We start from the raw sequence: 22,165 nt of genomic DNA, 5'->3' as shown, positions 1-22,165 counted from the left end.
CATGACACCTGTGTCGTGTCTTCCTGTCCGAGCCTGTGGGGCAGTCAGCACACATCACTAAGGGACCTCCGCTTTCTGCTACCACTGGTCCAACCTCGCCAGCAGGAGTGCAAGGTGTAGGGATGTTGCACACGCTGCAGATGAGGATTCTGAGCTGACGTGACAGACTTGAAGAGGGGAGCCCATGGCTTGATGAGTGCCATTGCCAAAGCCTGCATATACTGCCTCCTCTTCATTTGTGTGTCACTTCTCTTCACATGCATTCTCCTTGTGAATGATCCATGAGTTTATCACACCAAAAAGTATCAACACCTCCCTTCATTTGGTTGTAAAATTCAATCACTCCAGGCTTGTTAGTGGGTCCAATACTTGGTTACTCACTTGTTAGCATGCCAGAGTAACCAAGCCTGTGACAGGATGACAGCTGTGGATGAAATGGGGCAGAGAATGTGGTCGGCCTGAATGTTGTTTCCCTTGAAAAGTGCAAAGAGTGCCTGATTTAAACACTAACATCGAGTAAATTCCACCCATAAAATATGTTACTCTCTATTACTAACGTCGGGTGAAAATCACCCAAACGCATGCCTCTTGAAAAAAACATAGATGGGAGCAGGGAAACAAACATACCATTAATGACATCAATGAGCAGCCTGAAGCTACCCAAGGACCCATGCAACTTAGACAGCAGCAACACAATGAAAATCACATGAAAAGAATCGTGTGGGTGAAAATCACCCGACGTTAGTGTTCTAGGGTTAATTGCAAATATTTCCAAAAGTCTCGTTTAGGGAGTCCATATTTACCCTGCTTCTACCCATGACTTCCAGTAAAGAGTTTCTTTACCCACTTTCAGTAGTTTTTTGTGCCATAGAGTTGTCCTTCTAGTAAAAGTAGGGTTTAGACCAATAAGACGATGTGTTGCTTGCCAGGTTTCTCTTGCAAACAATAATGGATTCCGGCCAGTAATGGGATTGGTTTAAGTTCTTATTCAATCGAGACCCAACCCGGAGCTTGGTCCTCTGCAATATTTATTTTGGCCAATTGATTAAGAGAAAATGCAAAATGGTACCAGTCCACTCTTGGCAGGTTTAGGCCTCCGTCCTCCTTTGCAGCATTCTATTAAAATTCTATTTAAACGGGGTCTTTTACCTCCCCACAAAAAGGCAGCTACTGCTGCATTAAATCTTTTAAGTAGTGAGGGAGGGAAGCTCATGGGTAATAGGTATATGATATAGTTAAGTTGTGGAATAACCATCATTTTAAGAATATTTATTTTTCCCAGCAGAGATTTTCAGGAGTAGGGGGAAGATGTTCTCAGTCATTATGTCTTTTAAACCTGGTGTAAGCTTTATTCCTAGATACACTAGGCCCGAAGGAAGCCATTTAAACTGCAATTTCTGTCTAATACTAGGTGGACATAAACTAGACAGGGGCATTGCCTCTGATTTTCCCTCATTTATTTTGTAAGCCGAGATATGGGAGAAGGTTTCAATCAAAGACAAAATTTGAAGGACAGCTGTTTCTGGATTTGAGATCAGTAACAAAATATCATCTGCATACAAAAGTAATTTGTGTTCCATCTTTCCAGCTTGGATACCCTTGATATTTGTGTTATTCCTGATGGCAGCTGCTAAAGGTTCTAATGCCAATGCAAAAACTAGGGGGCTCAGGGGATAGCCCTGTCTTGTACCCCGGTGCAGAGGGAAATGTGGGGATACTGTTTAATATGTTAACTCTGAGGCCTTGGGGTTACAATATAGAAGTCCAACCCATTTTATAAATGAGGAGCCTAATCCAAACCTAAATAGCATCCTGAACAAGTACGCCCACTCCACTCTATCAAACGCTTTCTCAACATCGAGAGAGAAAGTAACCACAGGCGCAGGGCTATTCCTTACTTGCCAAATTAAATGAATTAACCTGCAAACATTATCTGCTGAGGACCTTCCTCGAATAAAACCAACTTGGTCTGGATGTATAAGACTAGGCAGGTGTGCCTCCAGTCTCATAGCTAGTATCTTAGCCAATATTTTAGCATCTACATTTATTAGAGACACTGGGTGGTAGCTTCCACATTGCTGCGCATTTTTACCTTTTTTATGTATCAGAGTAATAACTGCCCATTGCATGCTTTCTGGCATCTTGCCCCTTCCAATCGCATCCCTGAATACTATCACTAACCTTGGTGCTATTAGGTCCACAAATTCTTTATAAAAATCTGTCGGTAGCCCATCATCCCCAGGAACCTCCTCTAACGTGATATCTCCCGCTATTTCTTTTTGTATTGTTGTTTCACCTTCTGGGCCAGAAACCTCCCTGCCGCTTCACCTTGCTCATAGTACCTCTGTCTACACTGAAACAATGCATACTCTGCCTTCTTCTGTAGGACAGAGTTTAGTTCCAGTTTCATTTTGTTTAATTGTGTGAACACCACTGGATCTAACTGAGATGCATACATTTTTTCCAGATCTTTAATTTCCTTCTCCAATTCAAGTGTTCGTATAGATAATAATACAGTTCTGTATTAAGCAACCCCCAAGCAGGCTTTAAATGCTGACCTTGAAGTCCAGACCCATTTCGATATCCAATACTTCCTCCAAAAACGTCTGCACAAACTCTTGCGTGTCTCCTCCTTCGGCGCTCTCCACTACTCCAATTATACAGATATTATTACGGCGGCCGGCGTCTTCTAAGTATGTTACTTTCTCCTGAAGTTGGCCGATTGTTTTGGTAGTCGTGTTCAGTGCGTCACTCAGGCTTTGATGTTCAAGGGCCGAAATACGAGTCTCAGCTTCAGTCACTCGACTTCCCAGTTTCTCCACCGCCGTTTGAACTGCATCCATGCCTGATTTTAACCGGCTCATACTGGATGAGATGCCTTGTAGCAGCGTTTTAATGCTTGTTAGCTCAGCTGTGGTATCCATCTGTGTTGGGTCTGGGGTAGCTGCCATGTGCTCCTCTGTGCCCTACTGGGTCTGTCGAGTTACACTTCTCAAGCCATACTGTGTAAGGGTTTTTTGGACTGATTGCATATTAATATGAAGTTACAATCCTCCGCATGCTTATTTTCTGTATTTAGGATATGTCAATCATTATTAAAAAAGGGGGTAAGGTGAATGGTTCCATAGCGGATTTCCCTATGTATGTGTCCTTAGGTGCTCGCTTCACCGGAAGTCCGTTCTGCATCTTTTTGAAGTCAGGCCCTCTTAGGTGCTCGCTTCACCGGAAGTCCGTTCTGCATCTTTTTGAAGTCAGGGCATGTCTAATTTTTAGATATTATGTAAGTGAAAGAAGGTGGTCCTAGATATTAGTTTTAAGTGAGAATCGAAGGACCAATTGGGATCAAAGATGACTCCCAAATTCCTGACTGTTTCATTGGATGCAAGGGCAATGTCATCTAACACAGCTATATCATTAGATAATGTATCTCTAAGTTACTTGTTTAATACTTGTTTATTGCCAAGTATAAGTAAATTTTGTCTGAGTTGTATAAGAGACAATTGCGGGTCATCCAGGTTTTCATGTCCTTGAGACATGCTTGAAGTTTAGTTAATTGATTACACTGTTCTGGTTTTATTGATAAGTATAACTGTGTCATAGCAGTGGAAATTTAGTTTGTGAGTGTGTCCTGATAATATTTTCCTAGTGGAAGCATATATAATGAAAATAAAATTGGGCTGGAACATTTTGTTAACTTTGTTGCACACAGATGGCTCATCATTAATTTGAACAAATTGGAATCGATCTGAAAAAAAGGATTTGAATCAGTTTAGGGGAGGTACTTTAATGCCAATTTCTAATCTCTGTCATAAAATTTCATCAAATACTACACTAGAGAGATCTAACAGGACAAGAACAGACACAAACCCTTGATCTGAGACTTTTAGTAGGTCATTAGTGACTTTTGCAAAGGCTGTCTCTGTGCTGTGGTTAGCTCTAAATATCCTGCTGATAATGAAAGGCCCCCTGGAGGGGTGGGACCATGTGGCTGAGATCACATGTGTGTGTTAGGTTTGTGGAGATGAGTATGTGAGGTGTTGGTGCCAGGTTAAAGAAAGTAGTTAGATGCATGCAAAGAAAATGAACAGCATAACTGAACTTACATTAACTTTCAAATAACATATCACCAAATATCACAACAACACAAGTCAAACTTATAAACATCACATGAAATAGAAATAGATTAAAGCAGTCCCTTGCTAAGCCTAGCATAATAATTAAGCCCAGTTGTGTTACCCGTCCATGAGAAAGGGAGAAAGATCCTTTTTAGATGTGCTGTTCGAAGTCTAGTGAAGTGGTCTTGTTGGTTTGTGGCTCCTGTTGTGCATCTGTTGGTCAGAACTTTTGTCGTGGCCAGTTATGCTGAACTTCTTGGGCAGGCTCTTGCGTCGCTGCCTTTGGAAGGTTTTAGTAGTCTGCTCCAGCCAGGCCTGCTTGAAGTTGGAGAGCTTGGGTAGGGAGGATATCTCCCTGGCTGGGAGAGCAGGAGCAGTACACTACTCCTCGGGGAGCGGTCAGTAGGGGAAAGAGAGAGCAGGGGCAGTACCTTCTCCTCCAGGAGCAGTCAGCAGGAAAAAAAGATAGAGGAGAGGGGAAACTCTGCTTTTTTTGGACTTGAGATCTCATTGGTCATGGGGCACACATTGACCAGCGGTGGTTGAGAGTTGTCTCCAGGAGCAGTTTTACCACCTATGTTTAAAGATGAAGCACCCTAGAAGACTGAGTTCTGGAAGCTCTCCGTTGTCTTCAGAGCAAAGGAGACATGCAGTCAAGCTTTTGGCTACACATGTAGGCCCAACTATGGTTCACAGATACCAGGTCCCAACAGCTCCTAGCTTTTCCATTCCAAGTGGGATGAACATGTCTCTTCTAACAAGACCAGGTTTCCTCCAAATAGTTTACCAATTAGATTAGATTAGATTAGATATAATTTATTCATTCCACAACGGGAAATTAATTTATTACGGCAGCAGAAAGAAATTGTAGTATACACTACAGAAATTAAAGTGGAAAAGGCAAAAACACAAAAAAACAGACAGAAATATCTGTAACCTACACAATAAAGTACTGAGGATAAAAAAAGTGGCATGATATAAAAGTATTGTAATGTAAAGTGACCATGATATAAATACTATGGTAAGTATTTCCATGATGATATAAATACTATTCTACATTGTAAGTGATCTAGACATTGTAAGTGGAAATGTAAATATTTGAAATATTAAAAATATAAATACAAATAAATAAAAATACAGCCATGGTGAGTAGTAGTGAGTAGAGACATGGACAGGAAACTATAACATTATCAGGTGGTGCAGGTGTAGAGCCTGACAGCAGCCGGGGTGAAGGAACTGCGAACTTCTTACACTGTGGGTGTAACAGTCTGCAGCTGAAGGAGCTGCTCAGGGACCCCACAGTGTCATGTAGGGGGTGAGAGGTGTTGTCCATGATGGATGTCAGCTTAGTTAACATCCTTCTTTCCCCCACTTCCTCTATGGAGTCCAGTGGACAGTCCAGGACAGGACAAAACAAAGCCCACACTGTTTGCAGGACACCACCTCCACAAAGGTTCTAAGCTGCAGTGTTGAACTTCTAAGTCGCTGAGTCTTGCCTCCATCGCTATCAATACACTAAATTTGTTACACGTAACACTATTGTTAAAGGAGGCAGAGGAGTAAGTGGACATCAGACACTCTGGGTGAGCTGAAACTGAAAAATCCAGTGAAACACAGATGGAAAACAGTGTCGCTACAACCCCAGAGAGTAGGGAGTCATATTTGTAGATGTTTAACTATAGATCAGTGATAAGCCTTAGTAATATAGAAAAATATAGGTGTTAGCAGAGGAGCTAGTTCAGGGAGGGTGATGTTGAAGTAACGCTGGTGTTGATGCAGTTGTGACTTGTGTGTGCTGTTGGGGACTGTAGTTGCTGTTCAGGTATGTGGTTCTGGTTCTGCAGCTTCTGTTGGTATCACAGATCAGGACGGGACCCAAGTGCAGTACAAAAGAGTTCTTTAATTATTCCAAATGACAAAGGGCCACCCGTGGCGGCCGGCGGAAATACAGTCTATATTAATCAGCAGTTTAAGCAGGTTAGCAGGTTAGCAGCAGACCAGAGGATGTGAGCTGGAGAGGTGAAGCTTATCTGGTGAGTCTTCATCAGCAGTTTAAGCAGGTTAGCAGGTTAGCAGCAGACCAGAGGATGTGAGCAGGAGAAGTGAAGCTTATCTGGTGAATCTTCTGGTTGAGCAGGAACAGGCCAAGTGCTGCAGGCAAACTCGTGGTCGGGGACAGAAGGCTGGTGGATTTACCGGGGCTGAGACGAGAGGCGATGTCGGAGGCAAGTCAGGTCGATACCAGGGAAGCAATCCGGGAGCAAGTGCTGGAGAGTCAGGCATGAGAACGAAGACAATCTGGCAAAGAGTGAGTGGAGTGAGGCTGCTTATATACTGGCTTGAGCAGGTGAAAGCTGTTAGACTGATGAGGGGTGTGGCTGAGCAGCAGAGCAGGGGAGGAGCAGAGCAGACTGTGACAGAGGGGGGTGTGGCTGAGCAGCAGAGCAGGGGAGGAGCAGAGCCGACTGTGACAGTTGGTGCCTATGGCTGCTACTGCAGCTTATGGTGGGGCCTGTGGCTGCTGCTTCTTCTGGTGTTAGGGCCTTTTGTTTCTATTGGGGCCTATGGTTGCTGTAGGGGCTTGTGGCTCTGGTTCTGTAACTGCTGTAAACGCATGTGTTTGCAGCTACTGCTGCTGCTGGGGCCTGTGGTTGGTGCTGCTGCTGGGGTTGATGGTTGTTGTTGTGGCCTGTTGCTACTGCAGCTTCAGGCCCCAGCAGGTTGTGGACTGCTGTTTGGGCTTGTAATAGCTGTTGGTGCCTGTAATTTCTTTTGCAGCCTGTTGTTGGGACCTGGTATCTGTGAACCATAGTTGGGCCTACATGTGTAGTCAAAAGTCTGACCACATGTCTCCCTTGCTCTGGAGACAAAGGAGAGCTTCCAGAACTCAGTCTCCCAGGGTGCTTCATCTTCACACATAGGTGGTAAAACTGCTCCTGGAGACAACTCTCATTGGTCACTGTGTGCCCCATGACCCATGAGGTTACAAGGCCAATATAAGCCAAGTTTCCCCTCTGCTAGTTCTCTTCTCTCTTCTGCCTCTTCCCCTGCTGGCCACTCCTGGAGGAGTAGGTTCTGGCCCTGCTCTCCCAGCCAGGGAGACTTCCTCCCTACACAAGCTCCTCAACTCCCAGCAGGCCTGCCTGGAAGTAGACTGCTAAAACCTTCCAAAGGCAGTGATGCGAAAGCCTGCCTAAGAACTTCAGGACAACTGGCCATGACATGAGGTCTGACCAGCACATGCACAACAGGAGCCACAAACCAACAAGACTACTTCACTGGACTTCAAACAGCACATCCAAAAAGGACGTTTCCCTCTTTTTCATGGACGGGTAACACAACTGGGCTTTATTATTATGCTAGGCTAAGCAAAGGACTGTTTAATCCTATTTCTATTTCATGTGATGTTTATAAGTTTTACTTGTGTTGTTGTGATATTTGGTAATATTCTATTTGAAAGTTAATGTTAGTTAATGTTAGTTAATGTTAGTTCTGTTATGCTGATTCACTTTCTTTGCATGCATCTAACTACTTTCTTTAACCTGGCACCACACACTCATCTCCACAAACATAACACCTATATGTGATCTCAGCCACATGGTCTCACCACTCCAGGGGGCCTTTTGTCTTCAGTGGCCATCTGCCATTTTGAATCTCAGCCACACACAGACACACACACACACGCATACTCGCATACAAATCTGTATATAGTAAGTACACCTTTGGTTAGTTTGTGTGTTTATACTTTTATTATTTTCATAATAAATGTTTTTCTTCAAAACACGTCTTAGTTAATGTTGCATAAGTGTGAATTTTGCCAACCTCTACACTGTCAAGAACTCCATATCCTTCAACTTTGCTAGCTGTTGATGTGGTAATTTTGGTTATAGTTATTTATTTAATTATTAATCAGAGTTCCAAATTTGTAGTCAGTAATTTCATGAGACTTATTCAATTCTTTCCCCTTCCTTTGAAGGGTGGTGACCCGATTTATCTTTTATCAGTTTAATTATGATTTAATATTAATATTTTCAATATTTTTGGTGCTTCGTGTGTGGCAAAGTCCCACGTGGAGCAGAGCACAACACTGTTGTTGCTCTGGTTACATGTTGCTGCTGCTGCTGTTTGGGCCTGTAATTGCTGTTGTTGACTGTATTTTCCTTTGGGGCCAGATGTTGCTGTTGGGGCCTGTGGCTCTGATTTTGCAGCTTCTGTTGGGGCCTTTTGTTGTTGTTTTTTGCCTGTGGTCGCTGGGGGGGCCTGTGGCTCTGGTTCTGCAACTGCTGTTGGGGCCTTTGCCTCTGGCGCTGCTTGTTGGACCTGTGGCAAGACCAGAAGCAGCAGCAGCCATAGGCCCCAAAAGTGACTGCAGGCCCTACAGCAGTAGTAGCAGCCACAGGCCCCAACAGCATCTACAGGCCCAAACATCAACCACTGGCCAGAAGAGGAGCAGCAACCACAGGCCTCAACAGCAACCTCGGGTACCAACAACATTTGCAACAGCAGCAGCAGCAGCAAGTTATGGAAGTTTTGTTGTCACACCAGAAAAAAAAATCAATCCTCACCAACCCACGTTATAACCTGAAAGGTTTTGGCTATTGATCTGAAAAGTCTGATCTGTGAATATCTTTCCCACTTTACTGCAGACATTTTCCTCTTGTCCTCTGCTCGCCGCAGACATTTCCTCATTTCAGCATACCGTTATAACGAGAAATTTGACATAGTATAATGTGATCAGTAAAACATTATTAAAATGTTTAAAAACAACCCACGGTTAAGAACAAACACATAGTTAAGATTTGTTGATATATTGATAGTAAAAGGTCATGAGTAGCAAACACTGTGTGGAAGATGTGTGGAATAAATCGTCCTTGTAATAGAAAAAACATTGTTTTTATGTCGTTTACTAAATATATTGCAATTATACTGGTTAATTAATTATTATTATCCCAGCATCAAGATTCTTGACATGTACTGTAGATGTGTAACAGATGTGTGGATAAGGGCATGGAAGACGAGGACTCACAAATTGTTTCCCAGCATTTATTTATTATAATATAATAATATGTTTCCAAAAAGAAACTACTGGTCGGAATAAAGAAAGTGCACAGAGTAGGGTAACTATACAGCCATACTTAAATATTTAACAAAGGAAAACATACCTGCAAGGACAATGTCCTTCCAGTACTTTCTTGTTTTTACAATTTGCTGATGATTCTGTGTAAGTAAATCTCCATGCTGATGAGAACAGCCACAGTCCTGTTGTGGATGAATCTGTTGATTGGTGTAATCGGTATTATTTTTACAACTAAATGTGACAAAAACTAAGGACATGGGTTTTAGGCATCATCAGGGACATAGTCATCAGAGACATCACAGTTAATAAGCATCGCAAGGTACTTGTAGTTCTGTACAAATATTGTCATTTGTCATTCTGCTTAGCAGTTCATTTAGTATGTTTTATCCTATATATGTGCACTTTGAAGTGCTTCTTCATTTAAGTTGCTAGAACGAGTTCCTTCTCTCAAGGCCACTCATGTCAATGTCAAACAACTTGGCTGACCGAAGTGCTTCATAATACAATAGACAACAAGAGGACAGTAACACGCAATACATCAGAATAAAAATAGAATGAGAGAGAAAGAAAGAAGAATGATACAATTTTTTTTTAAATAAAGTAAAATATAAGATACATGATAAAAAAATTATAGAAAAGTCAGCTGGCAAAAAACTTACTCAAATTGAGGAGAAGGCCAGTGCCAACATATATTTTTTAGTTGTGATTTGAAGTGTGAAAGAGAGGGGGCAGATCAAATGTGGAGTGGTAGGTTGTTCCATAAGTTCAGAAGGGCTAATTAAGCTGGTGCCAGTCTGATTTAAAAGTTAACAGTAACGTTTTTAAATCAATCCTGTGATGAACAGGGTGCCAGTGGATATGGTCTCTCTTTTTGTTTTTAGTTCGGAGGCGAGCAGCAGCATTTTGTACAAGCTGTAAACGTTTAATGGAGTATTAGTCTAATCCTACATACAGGGAATTATAGTAATCGAGTCAAGAGGTTATGAATGCATGAGAGCCCTCTCAAAATCCTTTTGTGAAAGATAGTCCTTTACCTTGGCTATAAGTCTTAGTTGAAAAAAGCCACTCCTGACAACTGAGGAAATTTGCTGGTCAAAATTTAAGCATGCAAGCATGCAACTCCCCCTGCAAGCTTAGATGCAGCGGGAAATGGGGAGTGGTTCTTCATCCTCCTCCTAATAAGAGCTGTTCTGGTTGTTACAGCACCCAGAGCAGGCCTTTCCACCTAAATGAGATAGAGACACTTGATATGATATGATATGATTTAATTTGATAAGTACATAATCTCCTACATGAATAAGTTCAGTTGATGATTTTGCAGTCTGCTTGATACTGTCACAGTCAGTCTCCCATCCTTCCACCTCTCAGTACTTTTCCATGGACTCCGCCTCTGCTTCATCTGCCAGCCAAGCCACACCCTCTCACCAACCCAACACAGCTGCTCCTCATCACCTGCAATCATGCCCAGTATATATTCACCAGCTCCACTCTCAGTCATTTGCCAGAAATATCATCGCCTTCATGCAAGACTTTCTAGCACTCATCTCCGAACTGATTCTTTTTTGCCGACCCTGCCTGTCTCTGACTAACCTGCCTCGTCTCAAACCCGGTAATCACCTCTGCCTTCCGTCCCCGATCAAGTCTTTTGTCTTTTTGCCTTTTTTTGTATTGCCTGATCTGCGGTGAGCTTTGCCACAATAAAGACTGTAATCAACTGTCCAATACTTGTTGTGCTGCATTTGGGTTCAAACCATACCCTTTTCAGATACCTGTAAATGGTTTAGTTTAGTTTTATGAATATACTCCCAAATATACCCATCTACCCACCACATCAGTCCAGAGTATTTATGGTGTGTCAAAGGGCTTGCATTAGGTGTGCTTTGAACATATAAACACAATAAGTGATGTGTGTGGCTCTCAGTGGTCATCATCGTTTTGGTCAGTGTTTCTTCTATTGTTGATTTCAATCACTCACTCTGACCTGAGCTGTTTATAGAGAAGAAAGCGTTTTTTAAGGCATCCACTTAAGGGCACCTAACAACAATTATTTTTCCTAGTTGGGAAAGTGTCAACCTGGTTTCCAATTACTAGCAAGTATTTGTAGCTCTAAAAACTTAGCATTTTTACAAAATATATTTCCATATTTATAAAAGGACCTGATTAATTTAAGAAATTATCATGTTTAACTGTGCTGTACTTTTGCCTAGTTTGCTGAAAAATAATGTATTTTTCCATTAAAGTGTGCGAAACGTGTGTGATGTCTGGGTCAAACTATTGGGATCTTTTTATCTCATTAATCCCTTCTTTTCCACCTGTGATGGGCCTTGCATGACAGTGCACCAGAAACAAAAATGATCACAGACAGACTGAACAAACTCTTTCTTCTCTTCTAAATCAAAAGCACATCTAGAATCCTTGTAAATGGTGGCAACTTTGCCTTTTGCCAAAATGCAAGTTCCTGACAGGACGTACAATACGCAGAGGTAGCAGAAGTTCCATAAGGTAACGCTCATGCTTCTCATACTTTTTATTCTGTTATTACAGCTTAGCAATATTATGTTTTTATTTTATCCGATGGTCTGCTTACTGACCCATCCATGTACAGAATCAAATCTGAATTTGGTATCGGTGTCTGCAACAAATATTATCTCCAGTTAAATAACAACAACACAGTCATGTTCATCATTTTCATCTGTCATAGGAAGAAGAGTATCTGGGTTTAGAAGTGGTAAGTGCTTTCATTTTAGGTGCAGGCTTGTCATGGTCACCTAATAGCCACATTGACAAGCAGCTGTCATGTGCTCAGGAACAGAAATATTCAAAATATATGCAAAACTGAATGGGGAATATGAACCACATAATCAAAAACAATGGCTGACATTCGTTTTTGTCTTTTTTTTCTAGCGGCAACAGCCCTGAGACAGCCGATGTGCAACAGGAGACAAGCAAGATGAGTAGTACGAAACAGGATGGTAAATCTTACTGTGGCAGTGTTACTGTCTAGGGTAGTGTTCCAAGCATTTTGCTGCAGTCTGACCAACTCGGTTATTGAAAAACTAACTTGCAGTGCCTGCTCTCAATTTCAAGTCAATGTCATTGCCACATAGAAGATTAACATTTCAATTTTTCAAAATATGAGAAGGCCCATTTTGGTATCTTATAATTACAATAGTGATATTTCAAGAAAAAAAGTTTCAAGTGGTTTTCATTGTCTGTTACACAAATAAACTAATTCCAGAAGGACATGTTGACATTACGATACTCAACTTTCAAAATACAAATAATTGGCTAAAAATAGTCTATTGCATTAGCCGGGAATCGAACACTTTCGCACTAAACGTCTGTAAACACTTTCCATTCATTCTCTATAGTAGCGCTAAACCACTATGGACGTAATGCCCCTCCCGGAGACTAAACATAATGGCACTGTTTCAGCTTCATCTCTGTCTCTCTTCCTCTACTTTTCCTTCAACTTCAGTGACTGAAGAACAACAAACTACAGCAGATGTCGCTCTACAACTACTTTACACATGTGAGGTGTTTTATTCAGCAAAGGTAAGAGACTGTTTGACCAAAGACTAGATAAATGATGGGCAGATGTGTGTGTCACAGTGTGTCTTTGTTTTTTATATTAAATTACATCAATCTCTGTGCTTTTCTGTTACTGTATTTACATCTTATATTACCGGCATGTTATTATACAAGCATATTGTCACTTTTAATTCTGTGACACACTTGTGTTTTACATTATGATTCATACATGGTTTTTGATGATATATAGGATATATTTCTTGGCTTAGACTAATAAACCCTAAAAAAAGTTATTATATCTATCCATGTGAATGTGTACAAATAAAAAAAAAGTTATTATATCTATCCATGTGAATGTGTTCAAATAAAGTGTATTGTTGTCTTTAGGCCTTACTGTCCCCAGCAAAGTGGGAGGATGGTCAAAAGTTTTATTTAACAATTTCTACACTGTGGCCCATATGTGTTTTTCAGCATGTAAATGGAATACAAAGTAAATAGAGGAAGTAAATAGTATACTGGTTGTAATTGAACCATTGATCTTTTCAGGATTCTACATCCTGAGACCACCTCTGCCCCTCATACACCTGAACAACCACACAATAAAGTGTTTCATAAGGCTAATCTTAAGTATTATTGTGCCCTTTATTTTACAGTCAATGATAGGAATAAAAGGAGTAATGTGTTGTTTCTCCACCGCCGCTCAGACCAGCCCCTCAAACACCTTAACAACCACACAGTAAGATGTTTCATAAGGCTTATCTTCAGTATTATTGTGCCCTTTATTGTACAGTCAATGATAGGAATGAAAAGATTAATGTGTTGTTTCCCCACCGACACTCCAGCTCTTCATACACCTGAACAACCACATAGTAAGATGTTTCATTAGGCTAATCTTAAATATTATTGGGCCCCAAACCACTCCTCCTTCAAGATGACCCTCATCCTGGGCTACACCATCTTCCTGTTCATCATGAACGACCTGTTGCCCATCACCAGGGAGACGCCTCTCATCAGTGAGTGACCGACCCCTGTGATTCTGAAAAAAGATAATTTCTTGGTAAAAAGTAGTTTCAATGAAAAGTGTGTCGATTATTATATATATGTATATTTAACCTGGTATTTCAGGCTAGCATGATCCGATTTACTGGAGTTATCCCTCATTTTAAAGCTTACATTCTCCTTTTTCCAACAAGCTTTCCACCCTAGCACAAACTCGCTGCAAGTAATCAGATATTTAGTGTGGTCCATTTCAGGCAGCTTTCAGAGCTGGGTCAGAGGTCAAACTTATTTCACTTACAATGTTTGAACACTGCTGCTAATGTGTTCAAACATGTTCAGGCATGTGCAGGAATGTGTTTAATTAATAGTAACTTCGTAAAAAATGACTTTTTTGCAAGTAATTACTTATCGCCACAACCTCACTCAGTCTGGGAATCATCATCACTGGTGGTGCACTTCTCATCTTGAGTAAATTATCTGTTAATCTCAGACAGGGCTCTCAATACAGCAAAACAATTCTTTACTAATTCATTTTGATTATTGATTATTGATTCCTGTGTTTCCCTCTTCCTTATTGGAGAGAATCACTCAGCTTCAGTTAGTCACCTATTAATGGATGCATCAACACAATTTAATTAATAGTTACACAGCAACAGACTCTTGTGTCACCGTACACAAGATTTTTCATCTCCTCCACCACGGGGAGGCCCATCTATAATCAGTGTTCAAACATGACATGACCTATTCACCCTCCCCTCCCTTCTGGTAAGGAATTCAACTCTCTCAAAACGGGCTTTACCAACAGGCCCTCAAAGCCCTGACAACATACCGGGGTGTGTGCTCAGAGACTGTGCTGACTTACTCACCGATGTTCTCACGGACATCTCTCTGAGCCGACTATAGAACGACACGGACACCACACACCCCACTCACCATCAATGGCAGTGCAGTGGAGTCTGTGGAAAGCACTAAGTTCCTGGGAGTGCACATCACAGATGACCTGACATTAACCACAAAGACCACATCCACAGTCAAGAAGGCACAGCAACACCTCCACTTCCTTTGCCAGATGAGGAGAGCTGACTCTAACCTTCTGCCCTCAGCACTTTTTACAGGGGGGCCATTGAGAGCATTCTTACCAGCAGTCTCTCAGTCTGGTATGGCAGCTGCTCTGCTGCTGACAAGAGGGCCCTACAGAGAGTGGTGAGGACAGTGGAGAAGATCACCAGATCACCTCAACCGGCAATCCAAGACTTATACCCATCCCGCTGTCACAAGAGAGCAACCATTATCATCAAAGACATCACCCACCCAGCACACGATATGTTCACCCCTCCTTTCATCTGGAAAGCATAGACCTAAACTTATGGTTAGATCAGTTCTCCCAAATAACCCTTTCACAGTTATCTTCAATAGTCTCATCCTCTAAAACTTCAACCTGCTTGCTGGACCCCATCCCAACTCAGCTCTTTAAAGAGGCTTTCTTAGAAGTCGGCAGCACTGTACTGAATCTTATCAATAGCTCTTTATTAACTGGCTATGTACCACAGGCTTTTAAACTAGCAGTAATTAAGCCTCTGCTAAAGAAGCCAAGTTTAGGTGCAGGTATCTTAGTAAATTACAGACCTATATCAAACCTCCCATTTACTTTTAAACTTTTAGAAAGAGCCGTTGTAAATCAGCTGCTCGATCACCTCCAGATAAATGACCTGCAGGAGGCCTATCAGTCTGGATTTAGGATGCACCATTGTTATGTCTCATCAGTTATGTTAAGTTTATTCATGTTTACATTTTAAGTATACCATGTTTGTGTTAGTTTATGTCTAGTCTTGTGTGTTTGGGAGCACTGGGTGTTAAGTTAAACTTGTCGCTCTCTAGTCTTGTCATGCACTTCCTGTTTTATTTTGGTACTCACCTTTTCCCTTTCATTTCAGACTCTGACTTCCTCCCTTTGTGTGATTTCCCGCCTTCGTGATCGTCTTCCCCGCTGATTGGTTTCACCTGTTTCCTACTTCCTCTTGTATAAATAGTCCTCGTCTCTCTTTGTCCTGTGCCAGTTCGTCTTGTTCTGTCCCCACGCTTCAAGTGAGAGATTTTGCCACGCCAGGAGTAAGATTCACTCATGTATAGTATTTCTTGTTTATCTCTTAGTTTTGTTAGTTTTGTTTTGCTACTTTCTATTTTTATCCTCTTCGTGAGCGCCTTTTGTTATGCACCTTTTGTGTCTGAAAAATAAACCCCTTTTGTTATATCCTCGTCTTGTCTGAGTCTTGCATTTGAGTCCACCAGTTTTCGTGTCTGAGGTCATTACAACCATAGTACAGAGTCAGCACTTTCAAAGTGCAAGTTTCAAATGATATTCTCCTAGCCTGACCAGGGACTTGTCTCCATGCTGGTCATGTTAGATCTCAGTGCTGCATTTGATACCATTGACCATAACATTCTCCTTCAAAGATTAGAGCAAGAGGTTGGGATTGGAGGGACAGCATTAAGCTGGTTTAGTTCGTATTTATCAAATAGATTCCACTTTGTTAGTGTTAATGATGAATACTCATCATACATTCAAGTTAATCATGGAGTCCCACAAGGTTCAGTTCTTGGTCCAATACTCTTTAATTTATACATGTTACCATTAGGCAACATTATTAGAAAACATAACATTCTTTTTCACTGCTATGCAGATGATACCCAATTATATTTATCTATGAAGCCAGACGAACTGAACCATTCAATTCGACTTCAAAAAAAAGACATCAAGGCCTGGATGACCCAGAATTTCTTATTGTTAAACACAGACAAAACTGAGGTCATAATCCTGGGTCCTAGGCATCTCAGAGAAACTCTGTCTCACCAGGCAGTTAACCTAAATGACATCCGCCTGGTTCTGAACTCTACTGTGAACAACCTAGGAGTTATCAGTATCACAAATCAGGATGGGACCCAAATGCATTACATAAGAGTTCTTTAATTATTCCAAAGACTTAAGGGCCACCCGTGGCAGCCGGCGGAAACACAGTCTATATTAATCAGCAGGTTAAGCAGGTAAACAGCAGACCAGAGGATGTGTGTTGGAGAGGTGAAGGTGATTACATCTAGGTTGGACTACTGCAACTCCCTATTATCAGGATGTCCCAGCAGATCCTTAGGAACCCTTCAGCTGGTGCAGAACGCTGCTGCATGAGTACTGACAGGTGCCAGAAGACGGGATCACATTACTCCTGTCTTAGCTTCACTTCACTGGCTCCTCCTACTGACTTATAAGGCCCTCAACAATCAGGCCTCATCCTACATTAAAGAGCTCATAACCCCTTACTGCCCCCACAGACCACTTCGCTCCCTGAACTCTGGACTCCTTGTAGTGCCTAGAGTTACTAAGAGTAGAATGGGTGGTAGAACTTTAAGTCACCAAGCTCCTCTCCTTTGGAACCAGCTCCCACTCTCAGTGAGGGAGGCAGACACGGTGTCTACATTTAAGGCTAGACTTAAAACCTTCCTTTTTGATAAAGCTTTTAGCTCAACCCTGAACCATAGTCATCCTTAGTTATACTGCTATAGGCCTACACTGCTGGGGGAATCACCCATGAGGCACCACAAACCAGCACCTGCTCTCTTCTTCAATCTCTGCCTAGTTTATTTTGTTGTATCTTATTACATATCTCTAACTCCTTGGGTCTTCTCCTCCCCTCCTTGGTCCATACTGTGTGGCTCTCCGGAGCCTGTCCTGGCTTGGGTCCTGATGAGGGATGGACCTAGTGGAGGTCAACGGTCTGTCACAGGGCTGACATGGAGGGTCACGTAACCACCAGGACTCTCACCTGAGGACCTTTCACCTTTGGAGCCATGGATCCTACTACTGCGCATGTTGGACCATGAGGGAGGCAGGAGTGCCCGGGGGGACCAACGCGCCTTTGGAGTACCATGTCCATGTTGAGATTCCCGGGCTGGATTCAAGCCCATGACCTGAGACTGTGACTCAACCCCCCCCTTTATTTCCTTTTGTTCCCCTATATTATTTGTTCATCAACCCAACCTGTCCTGGCAGAGGCCTTACACACCGAGCCTGGTTCTACCGGAGGTTTCTTCCACCTGGGAGTTTTTCCTCCCCGCTGTTGCTCATGCTTGCTCGGTGTGGAACAAGTTGGATTTTGTGTTTCTTAAGATCTTGGACTTTTGTGCCCCACCCTGAGACAACTGCTTGTTGTGATACCGTGCTATATAAATACATTTGATTGATTGATTGAAAGCGCTACCTCAGCATGCGCAGCAAAACCACCAGACTCAAAAACAGCTTCTTCCCCCAGGCCATCAGGCTACTCAACTCACTCAACTCCCATTAGTAGCTCATTACACAAACAAAGACCAACTGACTGTCAAAATAACTAACTGTATATATACTTTATGGGGTCCATAGAGACTTGGCTTGGGAACCGGAGGGTTGCCGGTTAAAGTCCAGCATGGACCGTTGTGTGGCAAAGGTGGACTGGTAGTTGGAGAGGTGCCAGTTCACCTCCTGGGCACTGCCGAGGTGACCTTGAGCAAGGCACCAAACCCCCCAATTGCTCCCCGGGCGCCTTCATGGCTGCCCACTGCTCCGTGTGGTCACTGTGTGTATTGTGATCCGTGTGTGCTGTGTTCACAATGACTCGTTAAATGCAGAGGTCAACTTTCCCCATGTTGCATGTAGTGCTGTGTGTGGATGATTGTGTGGGACACTAAGAAGGAATCTTAATCTTTAATCTTAATATGTACATTATCTTAAATGTTTACAACTGCTGCTCTGCACTTTGCACTTTTCTGTATTGCATCCTTATTATTGCACTTCGATAACATACCTCAAAAATTGAATACACTCTGGCATTTTGTTTTATTTTATCTTATTTTTTTATTTTCTTGTACAACTCATAGGTCCATTGTCTGTCTGTATATGTTGTTTCCATTGCTGTTGTTTGTTTGCACTATTTGTTGTATGTTATATGTTGTGTGTAATATATTACTTGCACATTTGGAGTATGGGGAAACGCAATTTCAATCCTCTGTGTAACTACCTGTTGCATTGTTTGGTTGACAATAAAGTTCATTAAGACTAAGACTAAGACTATACAAATAAAATCTGATTGATTGAAATGTAAACCAGAAATACATTTCTTCCTCAAATACAGTATGGCCTCAAGAACACTCAGTCTTCAATGATGTGGCAGTTGGTTGTCCTCGTCCTCCTTTGTGACTCAGTCTTTATTCTTTTTTGACTGGAATACAAAATTTAAACCCTAAAAAAATATGTTGGGCACTCGACTATTCTCATATATAACACAAACATCCTCACATGTAAATCAACGGGTCTTCAAAGTGTTTCCAATTGTATGGAGGATCTGCTAAACATAGTTAAGTGAAATCTAACAAGATCCACAAGTCTTCTAATTCTTCAGATTTTAGCTTTCATGATCTAATTGAGTGTGAGTTAAACAATGAATAATGGGTCAAGCTTTCATCAACACATTCAAAGCTTTTGACACATGGAGCTGTTCAGGATGCGTTTTAATTTTGGTGCTGATTGGACAATGCACAGTGGTGTTAAAAAAAAATCCTGTTTAATGGTGAATCAGTAGATGGCTCAATGACCCCTGATTAAATGTTGACACATGGAGCTGTTCAGGCCTCAACTCTGATCTTAGGTTTAAATTTTGGTGCCAATTGGACAATGCACAGTGGTGATAAAAAAAAATTACCTTTTCCCACTGATCAGTTGGTTGTGCTATGAGTATCAGTTAGTTTTGATATATGGAGCTGTTCAGGCCAGGACTGTGATCATAGGCTTAAATTTTGGTGCTGATTGGACAATGCACTGGTGAGTTAAAAACAACTTAATTTTCATGCTGTTCAGGTATGACCCTGAGTTAATAGTGACATATGCAGCTGTTCAAGCCTGTATCTGATCTTAGGTTTTAATATGGGTGCCAATAAGACAATCCATAGCAGAGTTAAAAACAACTTCCTGTTTAATGGTGAATCAGTAGGTGGCGCTATGACCCTGACCTACTTTTGACATATGGAGCTGTTCAGGCCTGGACTCTGATCTTAGGGCAAAGTTTTTCTGCGGCAAAACTGTCATCCAGCTAATGAGTTTTGAGGCTGATTGGACAATGCACAATAGAATAATGACAACTTCATCTCCAAGGATCAACCTTCTCTGCACCTCAATGTTTACATAATTTGAGGGAATGTCACAATCCTGACCATGTTCTTATCACTTGTCTGAGCTCATTTGAGCTGCATATTGTAAACTAGCGAGCAGCAGTGCATCAAAGAATAAAATATGTCACCTCATGCTGCCAACAGGTGGTGCTGTGACAATGAGTCAATATAGACACATGGAGCTGTTCAGGCCGGGACAGTGATTGTGTGAATGGGTTTTGAGGCTGATTGGACAATGCACAGAGGAGTTATAATAAGTCCCTTATTTTTGGCAAATCATCAAACTTTGATGCCATGACACGGTCAGACTGTATGACGCACACTAAAAAAATCACGGTAGTTTTAATCTCCACGTTGTTGAGATGACACTTTACGGAATTTAAAGTTGGCTTGATGAAAGCTCTAGGAGGAATTTGTTCAAATACAACATGTGTAAATGGTCAAAAAAGGCCACTTAATTCAATGGTCAACTTCCTGTTTTGACTAGCATATCGATCAAAGAGAGTTTTTTCTTTGTAATGAAAAAACACGTCGCTTCCATTTTCTGTACAGGGGCTGCACTTTAGGGGTGCTTTTCAGCTATTTTTCAACACCCATTTCTTAAAACCATATGCATGTTTCTTGTGTTTTGATGGCCACTGTCACACCCTGTGATGAAAACTCAAAAACCGATGTAGTTTTAATCTCCATCTTGTTAAGATGAAATGCACAGAATTTGAAGTTGATCTGATGAAAGCTCTAGGAGAAGTTCATTACAACACACAACCTGTATAATGATTAAAATGGCCACTCAATCCAAAATGGCCGACTTCCCAATGCATTTTTCATAATGCCTCTTGGGAATTTTTGGTTGTCTGGTCATGATACATGTTTGTACAGATTTTCATGTAGATCGGTAAAGCAATCTAAGGGGCTGCGTTCTAGGTGGTGCTGTTCAACCATTTTGCAACATGCATTTCAAATTAGTCCAGGATACGTAAACTTTCACCACTTTTGATAGCCTGAAAAATAATAATAATGAATATTACAATTACAAAAGGGCCTTCACCCTAACTAGGTCTGCGAAGCAGCATTGTGTGGACCTGAGCACTGTGTTGCGAGCATTTTGTTCACTGTGGGAAGGATAAATGCTTCACTTCTGCGTCTGTCACTCAACGCTGAACCACACCCACCAATCAAGGTCCACGCCATCAATTGCAGACCACAAGTTGAAAATTTGATGTCAATCAAATTAAAGTTTTAAAAAGAGGCTCACTTCCTGATGACAGTAGGTGGCAGTATCACTACATACAGCAGGGGTCTCCAACCTTTTTTCTTCTGAGAGCTACTTTTACAAAATAAAAATGGCAGAGAGCTACTCATGTTTTGTAACATTTATTCTCATCACTCATTTCAAACAAAAACTCAATAAGCTGTCTTTTCTTGAACATTTACAATATGTTGTTGTGCACATCTCACATTCTGTATTAAAACATCACAAAAATATTATTATTATTATCATTGTTATTATTATTACTACAAATACAGATATTGTTACTTATTCATTCATTCTTATCATTGTTATATATGTCCACTGTATCACACTTCACAAAACTATTTACGTGCACCAAGACATCTGAAAATGAAATGTTATCATGGATGATCACTTACAATTTCTACACACCAAGAATAGAAAACTTTACCCAACACAACCTTTTAAATCAACAATATATCAGTATATTCTAAATGGCGAAATCCACATAAAGAACAAAAATTGCATTCACATTAAAAATCATTCAGTTCAGTTCAGTTCAATATTGAGCAGTGAAGGTGTGTGTGTCAGTGTGTTTGTTTATGTATGTGTGTGAGTGAATGTGTTCAGAAGTTCAGTCTTTCTTAGCTAGTCAGATGACTGACACTGCAAGGAGTCAACAAGAGAGGTGTATGCTGGAGTGTATCCCCTTAAGTTCACTCTTATGGAGTCATTTAAATGTTCATCTGTCAGTCTTTAATTTCAGGACATTCATGTCAGAAAAAGCTGACTCACAGAGGTATGTAAACCCAAACATGATTCATTGGCCCTTTGGCGAGCTACTTGGAAAGGGGCGGTGAGCTACTGGTAGCTTGCGAGCGACACATTGGAGACCCCTGCTCTAAACAGTATGACAACAAAGGCAGCTGCCTTCAAACAGTGTGGCAGCAGTTTGGGGGCAGTTGTCGCTTTTGCCATCCCGTTGGAGGGTAACTTCCACTGTTTGTGAACTATTCCTTG

The 22,165-nt window shown here is 41.5% G+C and overlaps 1 long non-coding RNA gene across 1 annotated transcript; it reads left to right on the top strand.

Annotated features, from left to right (window-relative positions):
* The first annotated feature begins 4,779 nt into the window (after positions 1 to 4,779).
* Positions 4,780 to 18,794, top strand: LOC138405572 (uncharacterized). The gene is made up of 4 exons (XR_011239358.1): positions 4,780 to 11,920; positions 12,097 to 12,164; positions 12,671 to 12,747; positions 13,270 to 18,794. It is a non-coding gene; the product is annotated as an uncharacterized lncRNA (long non-coding RNA).
* The last annotated feature ends 3,371 nt before the right edge of the window (positions 18,795 to 22,165 follow it).

This window comes from Paralichthys olivaceus, chromosome 19, assembly GCF_024713975.1.
Source record: "Paralichthys olivaceus isolate ysfri-2021 chromosome 19, ASM2471397v2, whole genome shotgun sequence".
Taxonomy (NCBI): Eukaryota; Metazoa; Chordata; class Actinopteri; order Pleuronectiformes; family Paralichthyidae; genus Paralichthys; species Paralichthys olivaceus.
Note: the sequence above shows the minus strand (reverse complement) of the source record. Positions and strands in the feature narration are given on the sequence as shown.